Source organism: Ranitomeya imitator, chromosome 4 (genome assembly GCF_032444005.1).
Source record: "Ranitomeya imitator isolate aRanImi1 chromosome 4, aRanImi1.pri, whole genome shotgun sequence".
Taxonomy (NCBI): Eukaryota; Metazoa; Chordata; class Amphibia; order Anura; family Dendrobatidae; genus Ranitomeya; species Ranitomeya imitator.
Window position 1 is genome coordinate 449,566,953 of NC_091285.1, and position 23,902 is coordinate 449,590,854.

The 23,902-nt window shown below is 45.7% G+C and overlaps 1 long non-coding RNA gene across 1 annotated transcript; it reads left to right on the forward strand.

The window, feature by feature from the left end:
* Positions 1–3,746: 3,746 nt before the first annotated feature.
* LOC138674186 (uncharacterized) lies at positions 3,747–23,867 on the forward strand. Its single transcript, XR_011320523.1, has 5 exons — positions 3,747–3,878; positions 21,854–21,995; positions 22,382–22,502; positions 22,590–22,680; positions 23,574–23,867. It is a non-coding gene; the product is annotated as an uncharacterized lncRNA (long non-coding RNA).
* Positions 23,868–23,902: the final 35 nt, after the last annotated feature.

Below are 23,902 nucleotides of genomic sequence, written 5' to 3' on the forward strand. Positions count from 1 at the left end.
TTGCCAATGCTCCATCAGTGTTTCAGTCCTTTATGCATGACATCTTCCGAGAGTACCTGGATAAATTCCTGATTGTGTACTTGGATGACATTTTGATCTTCTCGGATGATTGGGAGTCTCATGTGAAGCAGGTCAGAATGGTGTTTCAGATCCTGCGTGCTAATTCTTTGTTTGTGAAGGGATCAAAGTGTCTCTTTGGTGTTCAGAAGGTTTCATTTTTGGGGTTCATCTTTTCCCCTTCTACTATCGAGATGGACCCTGTTAAGGTCCAAGCCATCCATGATTGGACTCAGCCGACATCTCTGAAAAGTCTGCAAAAGTTCCTGGGCTTTGCTAATTTTTATCGTCGCTTCATCTGCAATTTTTCTAGTATTGCTAAACCATTGACCGATTTGACCAAGAAGGGTGCTGATGTGGTCAATTGGTCTTCTGCTGCTGTGGAAGCTTTTCAAGAGTTGAAGCGTCGTTTTTCTTCTGCCCCTGTGTTGTGTCAACCAGATGTTTCGCTTCCGTTCCAGGTCGAGGTTGATGCTTCTGAGATTGGAGCAGGGGCTGTTTTGTCGCAGAGAAGTTCTGATTGCTCGGTGATGAAACCATTCGCCTTCTTTTCCAGGAAGTTTTCGCCTGCTGAGCGAAATTATGATGTGGGCAATCGAGAGTTGCTGGCCATGAAGTGGGCATTCGAGGAGTGGCGTCATTGGCTCGAAGGAGCTAAGCATCGCGTGTTGGTCTTGACTGATCATAAGAACTTGACTTATCTCGAGTCTGCCAAGCGGTTGAATCCTAGACAGGCTCGTTGTTCGCTGTTTTTTGCCCGTTTTGACTTTGTGATTTCGTACCTTCAGGGCTCTAAAAATGTGAAGGCGGATGCTCTGTCTAGGAGTTTTGTGCCCGACTCACCGGGTTTGTCTGAGCCGGCGGGTATCCTCAAAGAGGGAGTAATTGTGTCTGCCATCTCCCCTGATTTGCGGCGGGTGCTGCAAAAATTTCAGGCTAATAAACCTGATCGTTGCCCAGCGGAGAAACTGTTTGTCCCTGATAGGTGGACGAATAAAGTTATCTCTGAGGTTCATTGTTCGGTGTTGGCTGGTCATCCTGGAATCTTTGGTACCAGAGAGTTAGTGGCTAGATCCTTTTGGTGGCCATCTCTGTCGCGGGATGTGCGTACTTTTGTGCAGTCCTGTGGGATTTGTGCTCGGGCTAAGCCCTGCTGTTCTCGTGCCAGTGGGTTGCTTTTGCCCTTGCCGGTCCCGAAGAGGCCTTGGACACATATCTCTATGGATTTTATTTCAGATCTTCCCGTCTTTCAAAAGATGTCAGTCATTTGGGTGGTCTGTGATCGCTTCTCTAAAATGGTCCATTTGGTACCCTTGTCTAAATTGCCTTCCTCCTCTGATTTGGTGCCATTGTTCTTCCAGCATGTGGTTCGTTTACATGGCATTCCAGAGAATATCGTTTCTGACAGAGGTTCCCAGTTTGTTTCGAGGTTTTGGCGAGCCTTTTGTGGTAGGATGGGCATTGACTTGTCTTTTTCCTCGGCTTTCCATCCTCAGACTAATGGCCAGACCGAACGAACCAATCAGACCTTGGAAACATATCTGAGATGCTTTGTTTCTGCTGATCAGGATGACTGGGTGTCCTTTTTGCCTTTGGCTGAGTTCGCCCTTAATAATCGGGCCAGCTCGGCTACCTTGGTTTCGCTGTTTTTCTGCAACTCTGGGTTCCATCCTCGTTTCTCTTCAGGGCAGGTTGAGTCTTCGGACTGTCCTGGTGTGGATACTGTGGTGGACAGGTTGCAGCAGATTTGGACTCATGTAGTGGACAATTTGACCTTGTCCCAGGAGAAGGCTCAACGTTTCGCTAATCGCAGACGCTGTGTGGGTCCCCGACTTCGTGTTGGGGATTTGGTTTGGTTATCTTCTCGTCATATTCCTATGAAGGTTTCCTCTCCTAAGTTTAAACCTCGTTTCATTGGTCCGTATAGGATTTCTGAGGTTCTTAATCCTGTGTCTTTTCGTCTGATCCTTCCAGATTCTTTTTCCATACATAACGTATTCCATAGGTCATTGTTGCGGAGATACGTGGCACCTATGGTTCCATCTGTTGATCCTCCTGCCCCGGTTTTGGTGGAGGGGGAGTTGGAGTATATTGTGGAGAAGATTTTGGATTCTCGTGTTTCAAGACGGAAACTCCAGTATCTGGTTAAGTGGAAGGGTTATGCTCAGGAAGATAATTCCTGGGTCTTTGCCTCTGATGTCCATGCTCCTGATCTTGTTCGTGCCTTTCATATGGCTCATCCTGGTCATCTTGGGGGCTCTGGTGAGGGTTCGGTGACCCCTCCTCAAGGGGGGGGGGTACTGTTGTGAATTCTGTGGCAGAGCTCCCTCCTGTGGTCACAAGTGGTACTTCGGCTGATTCGCTCTGTGAGCTTCCGTTGGTGGAGGAAAGTGGTACTGCGGCTTCTGAGTTTCCTTCCTCAGGTGCTGTGGTGAAGTCGTTAGGTGCTGCTCTATTTAACTCCACCTAGTGCTTTGATCCTGGCCTCCAGTCAATGTTCTAGTATTGGACCTGTTTCCTCCTGGATCGTTCCTGTGGCCTGCTGCTCTGCATAGCTAAGTTCTGCTTTGCTATTTTGTTTACTGTTTTTTTCTGTCCAGCTTGTCTATTTGTTTTTTCCTGCTTGCTGGAAGCTCTGGGACGCAGAGGGTGTACCTCCGTGGGTCTTTTTGCCCCCTTTGCGTGGTTTTTGTAGGGTTTTGTGTTGACCGCAAAGTTACCTTTCCTATCCTCGCTCTGTTCAGAAAGTCGGGCCTCACTTTGCTAAATCTATTTCATCTCTACGTTTGTCTTTTCATCTTAACTCACAGTCATTATATGTGGGGGCTGCCTTTTCCTTTGGGGTATTTCTCTGAGGCAAGGTAGCCTTATTTTCTTTCTTCAGGCTAGCTAGTTTCTCAGGCTGTGCCGAGTTGCATAGGGAGCGTTAGGCGCAATCCACGGCTGCCTCTAGTGTGGTTGGAGAGGATTAGGGATTGCGGTCAGCAGAGTTCCCACGTCTCAGAGCTCGTTCTATGTTTTTGGATTATTGTCAGGTCACTGTATGTGCTCTGACCTCTATGTCCATTGTGGTACTGAATTACCTTATCATAACAGAGACCTATTAGATCTTTTGACTGAGAATGACAGAGATCAGGGAAGGAGACGCTTCAATGGCAGAGTGCCATCTCAGGCAACCCCCAAATTTTCAATGTTTCGAACTATACAGATCTTTTTTGAGTCGATGTGCAGAGAGATTAAAAGACTCCGTTTGGACTTACATGGTCAAAATAATCTCACAAAGGAGGAAAAAGTAGCACTATATAATTTAAAGAACAATGATTTAATTGAAATCAAGGAATCTGATAAGGGTGGAAACATCGTACTTTGGCCTAAGGACATGTATCTCCAGGAAGCAAAATGTCAATTGAATAGTGTCCAATATTATCAAAAATTACCATCTGATCCAACAGCAATATTTAAAAATCAATTGGACAATTTGATTACAGGAGCTTTCTCCATGGGTACGATAAATAAGAGAGAGCGAGATTATCTAATTACAACCCACCCGGTCATCCCAACGTTCTACTTGGTGCCTAAAGTCCATAAATCCATCGACAGGCCACCAGGTAGACTGATCATTTCGGGGATAGGGGGACTATATGAGAAACCATGCTCCTATTTGGATTTCTTTTTTCAGCCGTTGGTGAAGTCCTTGGATTCCTATGTGCGAGACTCCTCCCATCTGATAGAAATCTGTGAAGGCCTAGAAGTTCCTGAGAATGCAATCTTAGTGACCTTAGACGTGGAGGCACTGTATACGAACATTGGACACGACTTGGGTATGACAACTACATCTTATTTTCTAAATAAACAGTCTACAGGTGATAGAGCCCATGATCTTTTCATTTTGAAATTGCTTAAATTTGTCCTGGAAAAGAACTATTTCGTATTTGACAGAGACTTTTATAAACAAACCTCGGGTACAGCTATGGGGGCAAAATGCGCGCCCTCATATGCTAACCTTTTCATGGGATGGTGGGAGGAGACGTATGCACGGAAGTTGGATGAGTTTTCTATGCATGTGGTAAAATGGCTACGGTATATAGATGACATTGTCATAATTTGGTCAGGGACAACTGAAGAACTACATAGTTTCATAGGAAGACTCAACAATAATGATTGGAACATCAAATTAACGTCTTGTTTTTCTACCATTTCAGCTGTAGCAATTTCCACTGCCCAACACCACCTTCGGTGTGCAGGGATAGTGGAAGCTACATTTTTTTTTTTTTCCTCAGCGCTGTAGCTCATTGGGCTGCCCTAGAAGGCTCCCTGATAGCTGCATTGCTGTGTGTACGCCGCTGTGCAAACCAACTGCTTTTTTCAAAGCACAAATCCTCTTGTTCCTTCCTTTCTGCACAGCTATCTTGTTTGTTTGTCCACACTTTTTATTTAATTTGTGCATCAGTCCACTCCTTATTGCTGCCTGCCATACCTGGCTGAGATTACTGCAGGGAGATAGTAATTGAAGGACAGTTCCTTTTTTTTTTTTTTTTTGTGGGAGATTAAGATTGGCATTTCTGCTAGAGTGTCATCCCTGTCTGTGTCATCTCTCACTCAGTGGGCCATAGAAAGCCTATTTATTTTTTTGCTTGATTTGGGTTCTAAAATCTACCTGAAAAAATCACTACATCAATCAGTGGGAGAAAAATATTGGCCTCAGGGCTTGTGTGCCACTCCTGACTCCTGTGTGTGCCATCTCTCACTCAGTGGGCCATAGAAAGCCTATTTATTTTTTTTGCTTGATTTGGGTTCCAAAATCTACCTGAAAAAATCACAACATCAATCAGTGGGAGAAAAATATTGGCCTCAGGGCTTGTGTGCCACTCCTGACTCCTGTGTGTGCCATCTCTCACTCAGTGGGCCATAGAAAGCCTATTAATTTTTTTGCTTGATTTGGGTTCTAAATTCTACCTGAAAAAATCAATAAATCAATCAGTGGGAGATTAATATTGGCCTTTGGGCTTGTGTGCCAGTCCTAAGCGTGCCATCTCTCTCTCTCAGATAGTGGGCCATAGAAAGCCTATTTATTATTTTTTTTATTGGGTTTATAAATTTTCCCTGGAAAAAAAAAAAAAAGTGGGAGATTAATATTGGCCTCTGGGCTTGTGTGCCAGTCCTGAGCGTGCCATCTCTCTCACAAATAGTGGGCCATAGAAAGCCTATTTATTTTTTGGGTTGATTTGGGTTCTAAATTCTACCTGAAAAAATCAATAAATCAATCAGTGGGAGATAAATATTGGCCTCTGGGCTTGTGTGCCACTCCTGACTCCTGTGTGCGTCATCTCTCACTCAGTGGGCCCTAGAAAGCCTATTTTTTGTTTTATTTGTTTTCTAAATTCTTCCTGAAAAAATCATTTTATTTTATTTGGTTTCTAAATTATTCCTGAAAAAATCATTTTTTTTGTATTTTTTTTTCTAAAGTCTCCCTGAAAAAAAAAAAAAAAAAGTCAAATCAGTGGGAGATTAATATTGCCCTTTCTGCTTGTGTGCCAGTCTTGACTCCTGGGTGTGCCATCTCTCTCTCTCTCTCTCCAATTGTGGGCCATAGAAAGCCTATTTATTTTTTTGCTTGATTTGGGTTCCAAAATCTACCTGAAAAAATCACTAAATCAATCAGTGGGAGATAAATATTGGCCTCTGGGCTTGTGTGCCACTCCTGACTCCTGTGTGCGTCATCTCTCACTCAGTGGGCCCTAGAAAGCCTATTTTTTGTTTTATTTGTTTTCTAAATTCTCCCTGAAAAAATCATTTTATTTTATTTGGTTTCTAAATTATTCCTGAAAAAATCATTTTTTTTGTATTTTTTTTTTCTAAAGTCTCCCTGAAACAAAAAAAAAAAAAATCAAATCAGTGGGAGATTAATATTGCCCTTTCTGCTTGTGTGCCAGTCTTGACTCCTGGGTGTGCCATCTCTCTCTCTCCAATTGTGGGCCATAGAAAGCCTATTAATTTTTTTGCTTGATTTGGGTTCCAAAATCTACCTGAAAAAAATCACTAAATCAATCAGTGGGAGATAAATATTGGCCTCTGGGCTTGTGTGCCACTCCTGACTCCTGTGTGCGTCCTCTCTCACTCAGTGGGCCCTACAAAGCCTATTTTTTTTTTTTTTTTTCTAAATTCTCCCTGAAACAATCATTTTATTTTATTTTGTTTCTAAATTCTTCCTGAAAAATTCTTTTTTTTGTATTTTTTTTTCTAAAGTCTCCCTGAAAAAAAAAAAAAAATCAAATCAGTGGGAGATTAATATTGCCCTTTCTGCTTGTGTGCCAGTCTTGACTCCTGGGTGTGCCATCTCTCTCTCTCTCTCTCTCTCTCTCCAATTGTGGGCCATATAAAGCCTATTTATTTTTTTGCTTGATTTGGGTTCCAAAATCTACCTGAAAAAATCACTAAATCAATCAGTGGGAGATAAATATTGGCCTCTGGGCTTGTGTGCCACTCCTGACTCCTGTGTGCGTCCTCTCTCACTCAGTGGGCCATAGAAAGCCTATTTTTTTTATTTGTTTTCTAAATTCTCCCTGAAACAATCATTTCATTTTATTTGGTTTATAAATTCTTCCTTAAAAAATCATTTTTTTTAATTTTTTTTTTTTTCTAAAGTCTCCCTGTTAAAAAAAAAAAAAAAAAATCAGTGGGAGATTAATATTTACATTTGCGCTTCAGTGACAGTCCTGCGTGTGTGGCATCTCTCTCATTTGTTGCCACCAACAACAGAGTGTGTAACATTGTGCCTGATTTTCGTTGTGGTCTCACCCACCTGTAAAGGGGTAGCTAAATCATACTGAAGTTATAGCTCACCGTGTAAGTTGTGTGACAGCAACAAATACCGTTAGTTTGGTAACGTTTTTAAAAAAATGAGGAAGTCTGGTGGAAGAGGTCGTGGCCGGGGGCGTTCATTGTCAGCTGGTAATGAGGGTAGTGGTAGAGCATCAGGTGGTCGTGGGAAAAAAAATATTGCACCTAAGTCTGGAGCTGTGGAGCCAGGTTCGTCGTCTGGCTACACAAGGCCTCGAACGCTCCCTTTTCTGGGAGTAGGAAAACCGCTTTTAAAGCCGGAGCAGCAAGAGCAAGTTTTGGCTTATCTTGCTGACTCAGCCTCTAGCTCTTTTGCCTCCTCTCGTGAAACTGGTAAAAGTAAAAGCAGCGCGTCATTAGTGGATGTTCACGGTCAGGGACAAGTCGCTTCCTTGTCCTCTTCAGCAAAAACAACAACAGAGAAGAATGCAGCAGGCGACACAACGGGTTACTCCATGGAGCTCTTTACACATACCGTCCCCGGCTTAGAAAGTGAAGCAGTTAACAGTCCATGCCCATTACAAGTTGAATCTGACATGGAGTGCACTGATGCACAGCCACAGCCAGACTACTATGCTGGTCCTTTGACTCAGACCACAACATTGCCCTCGCAGGGTGCTGATCAAGAATCAGACCCTGATGAGACTATGTTGCCCCATCACGAACGCTATACCACCGACCGACACGGTGACACAGACGAAGTTGCACACCAGCTACAAGAAGAGGTAATAGATGACCCAGTTCTTGACCCCGATTGGCAGCCATTGGGGGAACAGGGTGCAGGCGGCAGCAGTTCTGAAGCGGAGGAGGAGGGGCCGCAGCAGGCATCAACATCGCAACAGGTTCCATCTGCCGGGCCCGTATCTTGCCCAAAACGCGTGGCAAAGTCAAAACCTGTTGGAGGACAACATGGCCATCCGGTTAAAGCTCAGTCTGCAATGCCTGAAAAGGTATCCGATGCTAGAAAGAGTGCAGTCTGGCATTTTTTTTAAACAACAGCCAATTGATCAGCGCAAAGTCATCTGTCAAAAATGTTCAACTACCTTAAGCAGAGGGCAGAATCTGAAAAGTCTCAATACAAGTTGCATGCATAGACATTTAACCACCATGCATTTGCAAGCTTGGACTAACTACCAAACGTCCCTTAAGGTTGTAGCACCCTCGGCCAATGAAGCTAGTCATCAACGCAACATCCCTTCCGGCAGTGTAGGGCCACCATTTTCTGCACCACCTGCAGTATCTGTGCAGGTTTCTTTGCCAGGCCAAAGCAGTCAGGGTCAGGGAATCACCAGTTTTGTAGTAGGAAACACTGCATCTAGGGCACCGGCGGCAACAATACCATCTCCCACCGTCTCTCAGTCTGCCATGTCCACCGGCACCCCCGCTAGTTCCACGATCTCCAGCTCTCCAGTCCAGCTCACCCTACATGAGACTATGGTTAGAAAAAGGAAGTACTTAGCCTCGCATCCGCGTACACAGGGTTTGAACGCCCACATAGCTAGACTAATCTCGTTAGAGATGATGCCCTACCGGTTAGTTGAAAGCGAAGCTTTCAAAGCCCTGATGGACTACGCTGTACCACGCTACGAGCTACCCAGTCGACACTTTTTTTCCAGAAAAACCATCCCAGCCCTCCACCAGCATGTTAAAGAGCGCATCGTCCATGCACTCAGGCAATGTGTGAGCACAAAGGTGCACCTGACAACAGATGCATGGACCAGTAGGCATGGCCAGGGACGTTACGTGTCCATCACGGCACACTGGGTAAATGTGGTGGATGCAGGATCCACAGGGGACAGCAAGTTTGGGACAGTTCTGCCTAGCCCACGGTCTAGGAAACAGTTGGCTGTAGCCGTTCGCACCCCCTCCTCCTCCTCGTCCTCCTGCAGAAGCGAGACCTCGTCCACAGACCGCAGTCGCACAACCACTCCATCCGCAGCTGCCACTGTTGCACACCAGGTCTCCCATTATGGGGCAGCTACTGGCAAACGTCAGCAGGCTGTATTGGCTATGAAGTGTTTGGGCGACAACAGACACACCGCTGAAGTTCTGTCCGAGTTCTTGCAGAAAGAAACGCAGTCGTGGCTGGGCACTGTAGATCTTGAGGCAGGCAAGGTAGTGAGTGATAACGGAAGGAATTTCATGGCTGCCATCTCCCTTTCCCAACTGAAACACATTCCTTGCCTGGCTCACACCTTAAACCTGGTGGTGCAGTGCTTCCTGAAAAGTTATCCGGGGTTATCCGACCTGCTCCTCAAAGTGCGTGGACTTTGCTCACATATCCGCCATTCGCCCGTACACTCCAGCCGTATGCAGACCTATCAGCGTTCTTTGAACCTTCCCCAGCATCGCCTAATCATAGACGTTGCAACAAGGTGGAACTCAACACTGCACATGCTTCAGAGACTGTGTGAACAGAGGCGGGCTGTTATGTTTTTGTGGGAGGATACACATGCACGGGCAGGCAGTAGGATGGCAGACATGGAGTTGTCAGGTGTGCAGTGGTCGAAGATTCAAGACATGTGTCAAGTCCTTCAGTGTTTTGAGGAATGCACACGGCTGGTTAGTGCAGACAACGCCATAATAAGCATGAGCATCCCCCTAATGCGTCTGCTGATGCAAAGTTTGACGCACATAAAGGATCAGGCGTCTGCAGCTGAGGAAGAGGAAAGCCTTGATGACAGTCAGCCATTGTCTGGCCAGGGCAGTGTACAGGACGAGGTAGCGGGCGAACAGGAGGAGGAGGACGAGGAAGATGATAGGGATGATTATATTTTTAATGAGGAAGCTTTTCCGGGGCCAGTGGAAATTGTTGGCGCGGCAAGGCCGGGTTCTGGTTTTTGGAGGGACACAAGTGACGTGGATTTGCCTGAAACTGCCCCTCAACCAAGCACAACCACAGATTTGAGAACTGGAACTTTGGGCCACATGGCGGATTATGCCTTACGTATCCTCAAAAGGGACACACGCATAACAAAAATGATGAACGATGACGATTACTGGTTGGCCTGCCTCCTTGATCCTCGCTATAAAGGCAAATTGCAAAATATAATGCCACATGAGAACTTGGAACTAATATTAGCAACCAAACAATCAACTCTTATTGACCGTTTGCTTCTGGCATTCCCTGCACACAGCGCCCGTGATCGTTCTAACACGAGCTGCAGGGCCCAGCAGACCAGAGGTGTTAGAGGGGCAGAAATCAGAAGTGGCGTTGGCCAGAGGGGTTTTCTGACCAGGTTGTGGAGTGATTTTGCTATGACCGCAGACAGGACAGGTACTGCAGCATCAATTCAAAGTGACAGGAGACAACATTTGTCCAGTATGGTTACTAACTATTTTTCATCCCTTATCGACGTTCTCCCTCAACCGTCATTCCCATTTGATTACTGGGCATCAAAATTAGACACCTGGCCAGAATTGGCAGAATATGCATTGCAGGAGCTTGCTTGCCCGGCAGCTAGTGTCCTATCAGAAAGAGTATTCAGTGCTGCAGGTTCAATACTAACAGAAAAAAGGACTCGTCTGGCTACCCAAAATGTAGATGATCTAACCTTCATTAAAATGAACCACAACTGGATTTCGAAATCTTTTGCCCCACCTTGCCCGGCTGACACCTAGCTTTCCTATGTAAAGGTCTTGTCTGTGGACTATTCTGAACGACTTTTCCAATCTCGTAATTTGCAGCACCTGATTGTCCAGCATCCGACATGTTAACACCTCCCTAAATGGCCAAAGTCCCCACACGGGGCCGTGGTATCGCCACTTGGCGCCAGCACCCATGAGAGTACTGTTTGTCTGAAGAGGTGGGTGTGCCCGCTTTTGGTCGACGGCACTGCCACTAGGTCCCTCATAGTACAATAAAGTGTCTGGCGGTGGTGGTGCGCACCCAACGTCAGACACACCGTTGTAATATGAGGGGCCCTGGGCCTGTACCGCCGGCCACAAGACAGTCCCCCCCCCCCCAGGTCAAACAGTGCTCTACCACTTGCAAAATTTTCTCTCACAGCTCCACCAATGTTTAGTCTATGCGCTGACATCCTTCAATGCCTGGCACTGTCAATACCATTGTATTGACATTTTTCTTATGTTAGGCCTTCGAAGCCTGTCTGCGGTCACTCCTTCCACTAGGCCTCCACTGACCTGTCTACTGCTGCCCGTGTTCCCCTGGAACCAATTTTAAATTGCCTACAGCCAGCCCAATTTATTATGTTAGGGCTTCGAAGCCTGTCTGCGGTCCCTCCTTCCACTAGGCCTCCACTGACCTGTCTACTGCCGCCCGTGTTCCCCTGGAACCAATTTTAAATTGCCTACAGCCCAATTTTTGTTATGTTAGGCCTTCGAAGCCTGTCTGCGGCCCGTTCTTTCCACTACTACTACACTGACCTGGCTACTGCCGCCCGTGTTCCCCTGGAACCAATTTTAAATTGCTTACAGCCAGCCCAATTTATTATGTTAGGGCTTCGAAGCCTGTCTGCGGTCCCTCCTTCCACTAGGCCTCCACTGACCTGTCTACTGCTGCCCGGGTTCCCCTGGAACCAATTTTAAATTGCCTACAGCCAGCCCAATTTATTATGTTAGGGCTTCGAAGCCTGTCTGCGGTCCCTCCTTCCACTAGGCCTCCACTGACCTGTCTACTGCCGCCCGTGTTCCCCTGGAACCAATTTTAAATTGCCTACAGCCCAATTTTTGTTATGTTAGGCCTTCGAAGCCTGTCTGCGGCCCGTTCTTTCCACTACTACTACACTGACCTGGCTACTGCCGCCCGTGTTCCCCTGGAACCAATTTTAAATTGCCTACAGCCAGCCCAATTTATTATGTTAGGGCTTCGAAGCCTGTCTGCGGTCCCTCCTTCCACTAGGCCTCCACTGACCTGTCTACTGCTGCCCGGGTTCCCCTGGAACCAATTTTAAATTGCCTACAGCCAGCCCAATTTATTATGTTAGGGCTTCGAAGCCTGTCTGCGGTCCCTCCTTCCACTAGGCCTCCACTGACCTGTCTACTGCCGCCCGTGTTCCCCTGGAACCAATTTTAAATTGCCTACAGCCAGCCCAATTTATTATGTTAGGGCTTCAAAGCCTGTCTGCGGCCCGTTCTTTCCACTACTACTACACTGACCTGGCTACTGCCGCCCGTGTTCCCCTGGAACCAATTTTAAATTGCCTACAGCCAGCCCAATTTATTATGTTAGGGCTTCGAAGCCTGTCTGCGGTCCCTCCTTCCACTAGGCCTCCACTGACCTGTCTACTGCTGCCCGGGTTCCCCTGGAACCAATTTTAAATTGCCTACAGCCAGCCCAATTTATTATGTTAGGGCTTCGAAGCCTGTCTGCGGTCCCTCCTTCCACTAGGCCTCCACTGACCTGTCTACTGCTGTCCGTGTTCCCCTGGAACCAATTTTAAATTGCCTGCAGCCAGCCCAATTTATTATGTTAGGGCTTCGAAGCCTGTCTGCGGTCCCTCCTTCCACTAGGCCTCCACTGACCTGTCTACTGCCGCCCGTGTTCCCCTGGAACCAATTTTAAATTGCCTACAGCCAGCTCAATTTATTATGTTAGGGCTTCGAAGCCTGTCTGCGGTCCCTCCTTCCACTAGGCCTCCACTGACCTGTCTACTGCCGCCCGTGTTCCCCTGGAACCAATTTTAAATTGCCTACAGCCAGCCCAATTTATTATGTTAGGGCTTCGAAGCCTGTCTGCGGTCCCTCCTTCCACTAGGCCTCCACTGACCTGTCTACTGCCGCCCGTGTTCCCCTGGAACCAATTTTAAATTGCCTACAGCCAGCCCAATTTATTATGTTAGGGCTTCGAAGCCTGTCTGCGGTCCCTCCTTCCACTAGGCCTCCACTGACCTGTCTACTGCTGCCCGGGTTCCCCTGGAACCAATTTTAAATTGCCTACAGCCAGCCCAATTTATTATGTTAGGGCTTCGAAGCCTGTCTGCGGTCCCTCCTTCCACTAGGCCTCCACTGACCTGTCTACTGCTGCCCGTGTACCCCTTGAACCAACATCAGAAAATATAAAAATAAGTATTTTGCTTATAAAAAAGAAAATACTGGAGAGATATCAAATGCAGACATTTTAACATTAAAAACAAACACATACAACAAAAATCTGGTACAGTACTAAAAATGGCCACCAGCTACAATAACTTTCTCCTGCAAGTAGTTAACTGAAAGTTTTTTTCAATTTAAAACACAGATATGGCATCCACCGAGTGTTGTCCTGTCGCGTCTTCTTTATATTATTGCCAAGAAGATGCAAAACAATGAAAATAATAAAATCATTATTTACCAAAAAAATAGAGTAAGTCAAAACCACATTGCAAATAAACATTCATTACAAATAAAGAAGCAGGGCGCGTCCGAGGGTGAGTATATACCTAATAAGAATATAATCACCCTCGGACGCGCCCTGCTTCTTTCCGACAGCCTTCCTTCCTAAGAATCAGCCCTTCCGTGGTGTAGAGAGAGGGTGTGTTACACTCCAAGGTGTTCCCCAGGTTGCCTTTCCTGAGCTTCGATCTTCATGCTCTCGTTTAGTAGTTGTCGGAAAGTAGGCTGCATTAGGCCTACAAATTGGGTATGGGGTGGAGAGAGATGGTGTGTTACACTCCAAGGTGTTCCCCAGGTTTCCTTGCCATTGCTTCGGTCTTCCGACTCTCGTTTAGTAGTTGTAGAAAACTACACTGCATTAGGCCTACAAAATGGGTATCGGGTGGAGAGAGATGGTGTGTTACACTCCAAGGTGTTCCCCAGGTTTCCTTGCCATTGCTTTGGTCTTCCGACTCTCGTTTAGTAGTTGTAGAAAACTACACTGCATTAGGCCTACAAAATGGGTATCGGGTGGAGAGAGATGGTGTGTTACACTCCAAGGTGTTCCCCAGGTTTCCTTGCCATTGCTTCGGTCTTCCGACTCTCGTTTAGTAGTTGTAGAAAACTACACTGCATTAGGCCTACAAATTGGGTATCGGGTGGAGAGAGATGGTGTGTTACACTCCAAGGTGTTCTCCAGGTTGCCTTTCCTGAGCTTCTATCTTCAGGCTCTCGTTAAATTGTGGTTAAATGGAACAACTGCATTTGGCGTACTAGTTGGTTTGGGGACTACTGACAGTGTCTGCCGCTCCTTGCTGTTCTCCTGGTTTCCTGTCCTGAAATTCCGTTTTCAGGCGCTCGTTAAGTAGTTGTTAATGTTAGACTGCATTTGGCCTACTAGTTGGGTTGGGGCCTACTATCGGTGTCTGCCTCTCATTCCAGTTGTCCTCCACTGCAATGCCCCCTGGTTATTCCTGTGTTACCAATTTTGAACTGCATTTAGCCAACTTTATTCTTTGGGCCTATATCTGTGTTTCCTCCTCATCCTGCCCATTGCCCAGCCAGTGATAGATGAGTCTGCTGGTACATTGACCCATAACGCAACATTCCCTGTGCACGCTACACAACAACATTGTGACCCTGCTGAAAGTCAGGTTGCTCTTCCCGCATACCATACCACCTTACACGGGGACAAAGAGGAAGGTGCAGATGAAAGTGCAGGTTCCTTCATCAGGTGGGGGGAGGAATACTAGTTGGCGACGTCACTGGCACAGGGCCTCTCATAGTACGCAAAAGTGTTGCTGCCGGTGGGAGGCGCCCCCGCTGTGCAAACACACCGCTGTACTTTGAGGGGCCCTGTGCCAGTGCCAATGCCAACGAGTGGGCCCCCCCTGCTTGCTCAGGTTCACAGCACTTGCAAAGTTGAAATACTTACCTCTCCCTGCTCCACTGCCATGACGTGGTCCAGATTTCCTGGGCCCACTAATTACTTGAACCAGCCCTACCCACCACAACTTTAGCCAAATGACCCCCAATTTCAAATGCCTTCCAATTATTATAGGGTAAATTACGCTTGACAAGCTTCATTAAGAAGAATGGATGGTTTTGACATTAAAATGGGCACTCTAGGTGTTTTCCTGGCCCCCACTCACTGCCGACTATGCTGCCCCATTGACTTGCATTGGGTTTCGTGTTTCGGTCGATCCCGACTTTACGTCATAATCGGCCGATTTCACTCGACCCGACTTTTGAGATAGTCGGGTTTCGCGAAACCCGGCTCGACTCTAAAAAGGTCAAGGTCGCTCAACTCTAGTAGCAGCGATTTTTTTATCAACAGATACAAGCGACAGGGAAAGCAGCATAGAAGGGGGCGAAGAAAACCCAAACACCCGAGCCAGAAAAAAAGGCAATTTAAGACACTGGTCCCCGAGCTCGAAGAGAACTACACGATACAACAGCCGGAAACGGTTTTAAATATTAATCACCCCCAGCAAATATAGGCAATGATACAAATGAGTTCCGCATTATCAATCTCTCAACGTACCAACTATCACAAGTAGAAACCAATTTACTTACAAAAGGTCTATCCTTTTCACCTATGGCCGGCCTTGACAAATTTGAACTAACTAAAGACATCTATCTTTTTTGTAGACAACTAACTTTCAAAATGTTATATCACCAACCATCACTAGTGGACGAATTACCAGACCAAGATAGACAGACCTTTAGAGACCTGTTGTGAATTATGTGGCAGAGCTCCCTCCTGTGGTCACAAGTGGTACTTCGGCTAATTCGCTCTGTGAGCTTCCGTTGGTGGAGGAAAGTGGTACTGCGGCTTCTGAGTTTCCTTCCTCAGGTGATGTGGTGAAGTCGTTAGGTGCTGCTCTATTTAACTCCACCTAGTGCTTTGATCCTGGCCTCCAGTCAATGTTCTAGTATTGGACCTGTTTCCTCCTGGATCGTTCCTGCGGCCTGCTGCTCTGCATAGCTAAGTTCTGCTTTGCTATTTTGTTTACTGTTTTTTTCTGTCCAGCTTGTCTATTTGTTTTTTCCTGCTTGCTGGAAGCTCTGGGACGCAGAGGGTGTACCTCCGTGTCGTTAGTTCGGTACGGAGGGTCTTTTTGCCCCCTTTGCGTGGTTTTTGTAGGGTTTTGTGTTGACCGCAAAGTTACCTTTCCTATCCTCGCTCTGTTCAGAAAGTCGGGCCTCACTTTGCTAAATCTATTTCATCTCTACGTTTGTCTTTTCATCTTAACTCACAGTCATTATATGTGGGGGCTGCCTTTTCCTTTGGGGTATTTCTCTGAGGCAAGGTAGGCTTATTTTCTTTCTTCAGGCTAGCTAGTTTCTCAGGCTGTGCCGAGTTGCATAGGGAGCGTTAGGCGCAATCCACGGCTGCCTCTAGTGTGGTTGGAGAGGATTAGTGATTGCGGTCAGCAGAGTTCCCACGTCTCAGAGCTCGTTCTATGTTTTTGGATTATTGTCAGGTCACTGTATGTGCTCTGAACTCTATGTCCATTGTGGTACTGAATTACCTTATCATAACAGTACTGGAGGCCCAAAGTACTAATGATTCTCAATAGAGGGAAAAAAGAAGTTCTGAGACCATTTTTTTTTCTCTGCACTGTGTTTTGCCTTTTTTTCCCCCTAGACATTTGGGTGGTTCAGGACACAGGTGTAGCGATGGACATTAAAGGTCTGTCTTCATGTGTGGATCAGCTCACGGCAAGAGTACAAAATATTCAAGACTTTGTGGTTCAGAATTCTATGTTAGAACCGAGAATTCCTATTCCTGATTTGTTTTTTGGAGATAGAACTAAATTTCTGAGTTTTAAAAATAATTGTAAACTATTTCTGGCTTTGAAACCTCGCTCCTCTGGTGACCCAGTTCAACAAGTTAGGATCATTATTTCTTTTTTACGTGGCGACCCTCAGGACTGGGCATTTTCTCTTGCATCAGGAGATCCTGCATTAAGTAATATCGATGCGTTTTTGCTGGCGCTCGGATTGCTGTAAGATGAACCTAATTCAGTGGATCAGGCAGAGAAAAATTTGCTGGCTCTGTGTCAGGGCCAGGATGAGATAGAGGTATATTGTCAGAAATTTATAAAGTGGTCCGTACTCACTAAATGGAATGAAGGTGCGCTCGCAGCTATTTTCAGAAAAGGTCTCTCTGAAGCCCTTAAGGATGTCATGGTGGGATTTCCTATGCCTGCTGGTCTGAATGAGTCTATGTCTTTGGCCATTCAGATTGGTCGACGCTTGCGTGAGCGTAAATCTGTGCACCATTTGGCGGTATTACCTGAGCTTAAACCTGAGCCTATGCAGTGCGATAGGACTTTGACCAGAGTTGAACGGCAAGAACACAGAAGTCTGAATGGGCTGTGTTTCTACTGTGGTGATTCCACTCATGCTATCTCTGATTGTCCTAAGCGCACTAAGCGGTTCGCTAGGTCTGCCACCATTGGCACGGTACAGTCAAAATTTCTTCTGTCCGTTACCTTGATCTGCTCTTTGTCGTCGTATTCTGTCATGGCATTTGTGGATTCAGGCGCTGCCCTGAATTTGATGGACTTGGAGTATGCTAGGCGTTGTGGGTTTTTCTTGGAGCCCTTGCAGTGTCCTATTCCATTGAGAGGAATTGATGCTATGCCTTTGGCCAAGAATAAGCCTCAGTACTGGACCCAGCTGACCATGTGCATGGCTCCTGCACATCAGGAAGTTATTCGCTTTCTGGTGTTGCATAATCTGCATGATGTGGTCGTGTTGGGGTTGCCATGGCTACAAGTCCATAATCCAGTATTAGATTGGAAATCCATGTCTGTGTCCAGCTGGGGTTGTCAGGGGGTACATGGTGATGTCCCATTTCTGACTATTTCGTCATCCACCCCTTCTGAGGTTCCAGAGTTCTTGTCTGACTACCGGGATGTATTTGATGAGCCCAAATCCGATACCCTACCTCCGCATAGGGATTGTGATTGTGCTATCGATTTGATTCCTGGTAGTAAATTCCCAAAAGGTCGACTGTTTAATTTATCTGTACCTGAGCACGCCGCTATGCGGAGTTATGTGAAGGAGTCCTTGGAGAAGGGGCATATGCGCCCGTCATCGTCGCCATTAGGAGCAGGGTTCTTTTTTGTAGCCAAGAAGGATGGTTCACTGAGACCTTGTATAGATTACCGCCTTCTAAATAAGATCACGGTTAAATTTCAGTACCCCTTGCCGTTGTTATCTGATTTGTTTGCTCGGATTAAGGGGGCTAGTTGGTTCACCAAGATAGATCTTCGTGGTGCGTATAATCTTGTGCGTATTAAGCGAGGCGATGAATGGAAAACTGCATTTAATACGCCCGAGGGCCATTTTGAGTATCTAGTAATGCCATTCGGACTTGCCAATGCTCCATCAGTGTTTCAGTCCTTTATGCATGACATCTTCCGAGAGTACCTGGATAAATTCCTGATTGTGTACTTGGATGACATTTTGATCTTCTCGGATGATTGGGAGTCTCATGTGAAGCAGGTCAGAATGGTGTTTCAGATCCTGCGTGCTAATTCTTTGTTTGTGAAGGGATCAAAGTGTCTCTTTGGTGTTCAGAAGGTTTCATTTTTGGGGTTCATCTTTTCCCCTTCTACTATCGAGATGGACCCTGTTAAGGTCCAAGCCATCCATGATTGGACTCAGCCGACATCTCTGAAAAGTCTGCAAAAGTTCCTGGGATTTGCTAATTTTTATCGTCGCTTCATCTGCAATTTTTCTAGTATTGCTAAACCATTGACCGATTTGACCAAGAAGGGTGCTGATGTGGTCAATTGGTCTTCTGCTGCTGTGGAAGCTTTTCAAGAGTTGAAGCGTCGTTTTTCTTCTGCCCCTGTGTTGTGTCAACCAGATGTTTCGCTTCCGTTCCAGGTCGAGGTTGATGCTTCTGAGATTGGAGCAGGGGCTGTTTTGTCGCAGAGAAGTTCTGATTGCTCGGTGATGAAACCATGCGCCTTCTTTTCCAGGAAGTTTTCGACTACTGAGCGAAATTATGGTGTGGGCAATCGAGAGTTGCTGGCCATGAAGTGGGCATTCGAGGAGTGGCGTCATTGGCTCGAAGGAGCTAAGCATCGCGTATTGGTCTTGACTGATCATAAGAACTTGACTTATCTCGAGTCTGCCAAGCGGTTGAATCCTAGACAGGCTCGTTGTTCGCTGTTTTTTGCCCGTTTTGACTTTGTGATTTCGTACCTTCCGGGCTCTAAAAATGTGAAGGCGGATGCTCTGTCTAGGAGTTTTGTGCCCGACTCACCGGGTTTGTCTGAGCTGGCGGGTATCCTCAAAGAGGGAGTAATTGTGTCTGCCATCTCCCCTGATTTGCGGCGGGTGCTGCAAAAATTAAATTTCAGGCTAATAAACCTGATCGTTGCCCAGCGGAGAAACTGTTTGTCCCTGATAGGTGGACGAATAAAGTTATCTCTGAGGTTCATTGTTCGGTGTTGGCTGGTCATCCTGGAATCTTTGGTACCAGAGAGTTAGTGGCTAGATCCTTTTGGTGGCCATCTCTGTCGCGGGATGTGCGTACTTTTGTGCAGTCCTGTGGGATTTGTGCTCGGGCTAAGCCCTGCTGTTCTCGTGCCAGTGGGTTGCTTTTGCCCTTGCCGGTCCCGAAGAGGCCTTGGACACATATCTCTATGGATTTTATTTCAGATCTTCCCGTCTCTCAAAAGATGTCAGTCATTTGGGTGGTCTGTGATCGCTTCTCTAAAATGGTCCATTTGGTACCCTTGTCTAAATTGCCTTCCTCCTCTGATTTGGTGCCATTGTTCTTCCAGCATGTGGTTCGTTTACATGGCATTCCAGAGAATATCGTTTCTGACAGAGGTTCCCAGTTTGTTTCGAGGTTTTGGCGAGCCTTTTGTGGTAGGATGGGCATTGACTTGTCTTTTTCCTCGGCTTTCCATCCTCAGACTAATGGCCAGACCGAACGAACCAATCAGACCTTGGAAACATATCTGAGATGCTTTGTTTCTGCTGATCAGGATGACTGGGTGTCCTTTTTGCCTTTGGCTGAGTTCGCCCTTAATAATCGGGCCAGCTCGGCTACCTTGGTTTCGCCGTTTTTCTGCAACTCTGGGTTCCATCCTCGTTTCTCTTCAGGGCAGGTTGAGTCTTCGGACTGTCCTGGTGTGGATACTGTAGTGGACAGGTTGCAGCAGATTTGGACTCATGTAGTGGACAATTTGACCTTGTCCCAGGAGAAGGCTCAACGTTTCGCTAATCGCAGACGCTGTGTGGGTCCCCGACTTCGTGTTGGGTATTTGGTTTGGTTATCTTCTCGTCATATTCCTATGAAGGTTTCCTCTCCTAAGTTTAAACCTCGTTTCATTGGTCCGTGTAGGATTTCTGAGGTTCTTAATCCTGTGTCTTTTCGTCTGATCCTTCCAGATTCTTTTTCCATACATAACGTATTCCATAGGTCATTGTTGCGGAGATACGTGGCACCTATGGTTCCATCTGTTGATCCTCCTGCCCCGGTTTTGGTGGGAGTTGGAGTATATTGTGGAGAAGATTTTGGATTCTCGTGTTTCAAGACGGAAACTCCAGTATCTGGTTAAGTGGAAGGGTTATGCTCAGGAAGATAATTCCTGGGTCTTTGCCTCTGATGTCCATGCTCCTGATCTTGTTCGTGCCTTTCATATGGCTCATCCTGGTCATCTTGGGGGCTCTGGTGAGGGTTCGGTGACCCCTCCTCAAGGGGGGGTACTGTTGTGAATTCTGTGGCAGAGCTCCCTCCTGTGGTCACAAGTGGTACTTCGGCTGATTCGCTCTGTGAGCTTCCGTTGGTGGAGGAAAGTGGTACTGCGGCTTCTGAGTTTCCTTCCTCAGGTGATGTGGTGAAGTCGTTAGGTGCTGCTCTATTTAACTCCACCTAGTGCTTTGATCCTGGCCTCCAGTCAATGTTCTAGTATTGGACCTGTTTCCTCCTGGATCGTTCCTGTGGCCTGCTGCTCTGCATAGCTAAGTTCTGCTTTGCTATTTTGTTTACTGTTTTTTTCTGTCCAGCTTGTCTATTTGTTTTTTCCTGCTTGCTGGAAGCTGTGGGACGCAGAGGGTGTACCTCCGTGCCGTTAGTTCGGTACGGAGGGTCTTTTTGCCCCCTTTGCGTGGTTTTTGTAGGGTTTTGTGTTGACCGCAAAGTTACCTTTCCTATCCTCGCTCTGTTCAGAAAGTCGGGCCTCACTTTGCTAAATCTATTTCATCTCTACGTTTGTCTTTTCATCTTAACTCACAGTCATTATATGTGGGGGCTGCCTTTTCCTTTGGGGTATTTCTCTGAGGCAAGGTAGCCTTATTTTCTTTCTTCAGGCTAGCTAGTTTCTCAGGCTGTGCCGAGTTGCATAGGGAGCGTTAGGCGCAATCCACGGCTGCCTCTAGTGTGGTTGGAGAGGATTAGGGATTGCGGTCAGCAGAGTTCCCACGTCTCAGAGCTCGTTCTATGTTTTTGGATTATTGTCAGGTCACTGTATGTGCTCTGACCTCTATGTCCATTGTGGTACTGAATTACCTTATCATAACAGAGACCTATTAGATCTTTTGACTGAGAATGACAGAGATCAGGGAAGGAGACGCTTCAATGGCAGAGTGCCATCTCAGGCAACCCCCAAATTTTCAATGTTTCGAACTATACAGATCTTTTTTGAGTCGATGTGCAGAGAGATTAAAAGACTCCGTTTGGACTTACATGGTCAAAATAATCTCACAAAGGAGGAAAAAGTAGCACTATATAATTTAAAGAACAATGATTTAATTGAAATCAAGGAATCTGATAAGGGTGGAAACATCGTACTTTGGCCTAAGGACATGTATCTCCAGGAAGCAAAATGTCAATTGAATAGTGTCCAATATTATCAAAAATTACCATCTGATCCAACAGCAATATTTAAAAATCAATTGGACAATTTGATTACAGGAGCTTTCTCCATGGGTACGATAAATAAAAAAAAGAGAGCGAGATTATCTAATTACAACCCACCCGGTCATCCCAACGTTCTACTTGGTGCCTAAAGTCCATAAATCCATCGACAGGCCACCAGGTAGACCGATCATTTCGGGGATAGGGGGACTATATGAGAAACCATGCTCCTATTTGGATTTCTTTTTTCAGCCGTTGGTGAAGTCCTTGGATTCCTATGTGCGAGACTCCTCCCATCTGATAGAAATCTGTGAAGGCCTAGAAGTTCCTGAGAATGCAATCTTAGTGACCTTAGACGTGGAGGCACTGTATACGAACATTGGACACGACTTGGGTATGACAACTACATCTTATTTTCTAAATAAACAGTCTACAGGTGATAGAGCCCATGATCTTTTCATTTTGAAATTGCTTAAATTTGTCCTGGAAAAGAACTATTTCGTATTTGACAGGGACTTTTATAAACAAACCTCGGGTACAGCTATGGGGGCAAAATGCGCGCCCTCATATGCTAACCTTTTCATGGGATGGTGGGAGGAGATGTATGCACGGAAGTTGGATGAGTTTTCTATACATGTGGTAAAATGGCTACGGTATATAGATGACATTGTCATAATTTGGTCAGGGACAACTGAAGAACTACATAGTTTCATAGGAAGACTCAACAATAATGATTGGAACATCAAATTAACGTCTTGTTTTTCTACCATTTCTGTTGAGTTCCTAGATTTGAAACTAATGATCAACCAAAACCGGATCAGTACCACATTATTCCGAAAACGAACAAAAACAAACAATCTTCTCCACTTCGAAAGCTTCCACCCGATGCACCTAAAAAAAGGTATCACAAAAGGACAATTCCTTAGACTGAAAGGAACTGCAGCTGCACAGATGATTTCATCAATGAGTCTCGCCATCTGACCAACAGATTTCGTGAACGAGGATACCCCCGCAGAACTATCTCAAGAGCTTTTGAGGCATCAAGAGGGAGAACAAGAGAGGAGGCCTTAAAACCAAAGGTAAGACCAACCTCAAGTACAGTCCATCTGATTACTAAGTACAACAACCAATGGAGCGATATATATCGCATTCTAAATGCCAATTGGGGTATTTTAAAAAGTGAACCGAAACTAAGACCATACATTGGAGACCGGCACAAAATAATAGCAAGGAGGGCGAAGAATCTGAAAGACTATTTGTCTAATAGTCATTATAGACACCCAACTACAAGATTAAGAACCAGCCACTCCAATAAGGGTTCCTTCCCTTGTGGGAACTGCACAATTTGCCCTAAAATGATTGTCAGCAGGGGGATTACAGTTAAACATCTGCCCACACAGATACAATCTAAAGCCTACTTCAATTGCCGCTCACGAAATGTGGTCTATGCATTGTTCTGTGGTTGCGACAAAATCTATGTCGGCCAAACGACACAAGAGATAAGACGCAGAACACAACAACATCTGTCTAATATAGCGACCGCCAGACAGATAAAATAAAAGGCAAAGCAATAACATCAGTGGCAGCACACTTCTTAGAAGCCCACGCGGGCTCGGGGGATTCCCTCAAGGTCATGGGTTTAGAAGGGGTAAACATCAACATAAGGGGAGGCAATGCAACAGAAGAGCTTTTGCGTCGGGAAGCCAGATGGATATATGATCTGGATAGTTTGGCACCAAATGGTCTCAACGAGGAGTTGTTATACTCTGGTTTTTATAAAAAGAAATGATCTGAACGGCTCCTCTTTGTTTGACCATGGGTAGCAAGCTCTCCTTCCCTGTGTTTTCCATGCCCATGTACACAGTTTCTGAGATCCCCAAAAAAAAACTTTGTTTCCATTCATTTATAATTTTATATATTTTTTATGTTTTTGTTCCCCCCTATCTCTTTCTTTTTCCCTCCCTCTTTCTAGGTTTTCTCCAGTAGCAATCTACTACAAAAAGTCTGGATGAAATATGTAAGATCCTGGAGACCTAGCCAGCTATGACGAAAATCTTAGAAGCAAGAACAAGAGAAAACCCTTTAATTATATTATTATGGTTTTTTTTTTGTTTTGTTTTGTTTTTTTTTTCTCCCGACAGCGGGGTCTATGTGATTCAAAATATATCCTTGAGATTCAACAACCTCCTCATGGGAATTTTTCCTGAAATGGGATAGAATACCAAAGAACATATATACTAGTCATTTACTATTGTAATTTATGATGTTTAGCCTCTACCTTTATGACATTTAGTGTCATTA